The following is a 4,549-nucleotide window of genomic DNA, read 5'->3' on the forward strand; positions in this document are numbered from 1 at the left end:
ATAATAATCCACCCAGTGGACTATGGAATATTTTGCTAACAGTCAGAGAGCATTGATCAAAATAGTTAACGGTCAACATTTATAAAATGGGTCTTGCACACGCAGTTGGTGCTCAGAATATGTTGTGGATGAGTCTTTGCTCCTTAGCCCAACATCTGTGATTTTTCTGATCATTTGTGTGCTTGTAATGTTCCTGTGGAGGCAGCTGAAATTAGATGGACTCCAAAAGTTGTTCATGTGTAGATGTTCACTCAATAATTACTCTGAAAGTTTCATTAAAACCTGTCCATGTATTCACAAGACAGAAACATTGTTGGCTTCAGCAGGAGCTAAAAGAAAGCAGAAACTATCAAGTTCAAACTTGAGAACTCTCCTAGAACTTTTCTATAAAACACAAGTGGTGAAAAGCTGAGACGGTCTTGGGTGAGTTTTTTCTGGTTTTTGGATGTAACAGATTCTCTCATGTTGGAGTTGAAGCCTTCAGGTTTCAGATGTTTTCCTCCCGAGGTTCCTGTGACATCTGAAGCCTGCAGGTTTGCAGCCAGTACACCTGTGATGTCAGCACCCTGAAAAGGACTTCCTCACTTCCCTTTGAGCATTTTTCATTCTTATGAAATGTTGCACGACGACGCTGTAATATTCCATCAGTTAAGAGAAGTGGCAGGAAGCAGGAAACATCAGGGAGATTTAAATCCTGTTTTGTTCAGCTTTAATGACATCTACTTCCTACAAACACAAAAAGTAGACAAAAACATTTTAAAGAAATTTGGCAAAAAATACATGATTTTACCCATTTTTTCACACAACTGGCATGTTTTTATTTTAGTTGTGGGCAAAATGAAACAGGAAGTAACATCAAAAAGGAACTCCCTGGTCTTTGTTTAATGAAACAACGTTACTTTAACTCTCTCTTCTTCGTTCCTGTATGATAGTGACTTAAAATATTATAAAGAAATATCAGAACCTTCTCTACAGTCCGTTTTGTTCACAATTCTCTGTTCACATGCAGATGTTCCCCTGTGACATCACTTCCTGTTACTGTGCACAGGAATATCTCAACTAGTGTTCATCTCAGTGATGAGATTTTTTTATTTTTCTGCAATATGCTACCAATGTTGTCTCTCCAATCACGTTTTTGTATGTATGACAAAAAAAATTATGTCATACTTTAACAAAAGTAGCTGAATTCCTCACGGCTAATTTCAAGTCGTTTTAATTAAAGCTGCATTTACTGTATTCTTTATTAGTTTTAATAACTGCACTCGCTCTCGTGTAAGGCGGACGCCTTTTCACTCCCTCTCCTGTTCTCCTGCTTTTTTTGCACTCTGTCTGTGTATCAGAACTCCTAACTAAACAACTTCCGAAACGAAAACTACTGTCATGGATCTGGTGAGCTGGACTTTCAATGCAATCGACAAAATCTTTTCAACAAAGCGACAGGGGCCTTGAGAGCCCTCATGCCCCGCTGAGACGCACGCAGCAGGATACGTCATGGATCCGTGGTGAGTTTGGAGCTGATGTGGCTTTCCGTTTTGTCTTTGGAGGATGCAGAAGATGTTTATATAAATCATGATAGCAGGGTTTCTGCTTTTTGGCATTGATGGATTCCTGTGGTATTGGCTATTAAGGGAGACAGCAGCAGCAGTTTCAGCCATGGCAAAACTGCCAAGTCTGTGTGAAGGTTTGGTTCATGCTACAAGTACTCAAAATCAGCTGATATATGAGCTAAACTGCAAGATAAGCCCTATTTGCACGGGATTAGTTTTACCTAGGGACCACATGCTATTTGTTATAATCACAGAGTTTGTCTGTGTTGTTAATCCCGTGCGAATCGGCCATTTCAGTAATGTGTAAAGTAATAATCCCCCACACACACATTACCTACTATATTTTGCTGAACTCCGAGGTCCTGTGATAAAACTAATCCAATGTGAATAGGCATCTCTGCGATTTGAACAGAAATGCACAGGATCCAATATGTAATGAGGCATTTTTTTTGTTTTTGTTTGAGCAAAATCATTTGGATAAATATAGAACAAGGCTACCGTCGGCTTTTTATTTATTTATGTATTTTTCTTTTTTGCTTCCGCTTTTATTTCCTTCTACTTCACCACAGGAAGTGCGGAGATGTGCGCGTGATCAACCCATCTATCCATCCATTATATTTAACCGCTTCTTCCTTCTCAGGTAGTGGGAGTCACTGGTGCCCATGTCCAGCCATCACTGTGCGAGAGGCAGGGGACACCCTGGACAGGTCTCCAGTCCATTTCAACCGGCAGATGAGCGGACGCGCAGCCGCTCACGCGCACAGCCGGTGACAGCTGTCCATCTGAGCTTAACGTGGCTTTTTTTTTAATTTACCTCTTTAAACCGGCCAGTTGGACCTGCTTCCTCCTCAACAAGTAGATTAACACAATTTATATTGTGCATTCTTTACTTTTATTTAGTGCTAATTCGTAAAACCACATCAAAGCCTGAGCCCATCCGGGACCGCACGCACATTATATAGATTGGCCCGGTCGTGACAACGTAGCGCGTTAACATCATATCCAGAAGATGTCCGTAACTTTCAGCTAAATCTCAGGCTATAGAAGCGATTTGTGAGAATTGCAGACCACCTTCTGGGACTCGCCAGCATGTGGGGGACGACCTTGGAGGGGGCTCATAAGCAGCACGGACCAGTGGAATACCCACAAATTTGGCCATGTTGGATTGAAAGTACCAGCAGGACTCGAGGCTGACAAGAAATAAGAGTCTGCCTGAAAAAATCAACAATTGTGGCTTATCTGAATCTGATTCCTCCGGTTGGCCTCGAAAACAGGCCGACTTATCAAATTTATCCTGGGCTATGTGTAAACTAAGGAAAAGCTTGGTCTATTCCCACCCCCCACCCCGAGAACCTCTGTGAAGATTTTCAGGACTATGATCTATCTGGGAGTCCTTCATGGACAAATGTCACCATCTTGCCGTCAAATGCACATGTAATGTGTTATCATTGTTCTTGTCGGTAGAGATTTTTTAATGTCTTAAATTGTGTTCTGATGGGACAAGGTGTGAATAGATCTTTTTTTGTAAAACCACTATCCATCCTTACGGCCTTTTCTATCTAAAAAGTATTCTGAAAAAGGATAAGGAGCAGCAGCAACGTGCACTCCGCCCATCTTTCAGACGACTCTACGAACATAATCTCACTGTATTTCCGTACAATGATAATAAAACTGACTCTGACAATATTTTCAATATTGTACTTGATTGTCTAAATGTTTGAAAAAAGAAACTGTTAAAAAGTACCTTTGGCACATTTAATGAATTTCTGATGATTGATTTTTGTTTTTCTGTCAAAAACCCAGTTTCTCTATTTATTTATTTTTTTAACTATTCAATCTATTTTTCTTCTTTTTTCAGCTGCTCCCTTCTTCAGGGCTCGCCACAGTGAACTAACTCGCACAAAGACGTGGCGATTTTATTTGATGTTTTACGTCGGATGCTCTTACTGACGCAACCACAGCTTGTGTGTGAAGCAGGGGGGTGTCATGGGGGGGTGCTCAGGGGAGCAGATGATGGGGGTTAAGGGCTTTGCTCAAGGGCCCAGAGTGAGGCAAATGAGAGTGGAGGCAGGTGTGGGTGCTTCACCTTTTCCACCCAAATATGTATTTGATGTTGTCATTCCGGGGGCTCGAACCAGCAACCTTGCAACAAAATGGTCAACACGCTAATTAATATTCAAGTTATTCAGCTTCCAAGGTTTATTTATATACATATATGGAGGCAGCCATCTTGTATTTTGACTAGGCAATTTGTATTAATGATATATTTGAGTTCATAACACAACTGAGTATTTATGAAGGCTGCCATATTGGATTTTGATGTGACAATCATTTTTTGAAAGAGACTTTTCTACCTTTATAGATGTAACCTCTCAGCAGAATGGAATAATTTTTTTAATTTATCATGCTCACAACATGCACGGGTGGACAGACGGATGGATGGAGGTTATTTCCAGTTGCCCCTCATCTCCACTATGGGTGACAATAAAGTTGACAAAACCCACACTATGCATTTTTCTTTCTTTCGGCTGCTCCCTTCTTCAGGTGTCGCCACAGCAAAATAACACGCACTAAGACTTGGCAATTGTTTTTACGCCAATGTCTTTCCTGATGTCACCACAGACCACCGAGGTACCACAGCCCTCATGTGGAGCAGAGAGCTGTCATAGGGTGCAGATGGTGGGGGTTAAGGGCCCAGCTAATGATGGAGGAGGCAGGTGTGGGTGCTTCACCTTTCACACCCACATTTAGTTGTTGGTCTGGGGGGAGAGGAGTTGGGTGTTCGAACCAGCGACCTCGGGTCACAGGCTCACCTTCTGAGCCAGCACAGGACCGTGCCCTCAGATGATTTTTGGTGTGAACTGATGCTCAGCAGATAAAGAAAACTGATTTTTACAGTTTGTCATTTAACAAGAACTGTTTTCTGTTTTTGGTTAAATGCATCTGTCTGGCTTTGCCATAAAAAATGTTTAAAAGCTGTTTAAAGTCAGAGTCAACCGACT

This window comes from Nematolebias whitei, chromosome 19 (genome assembly GCF_014905685.2).
Source record: "Nematolebias whitei isolate Nwh7 chromosome 19, NemWhi1, whole genome shotgun sequence".
In the NCBI taxonomy this organism is placed as follows: Eukaryota; Metazoa; Chordata; class Actinopteri; order Cyprinodontiformes; family Rivulidae; genus Nematolebias; species Nematolebias whitei.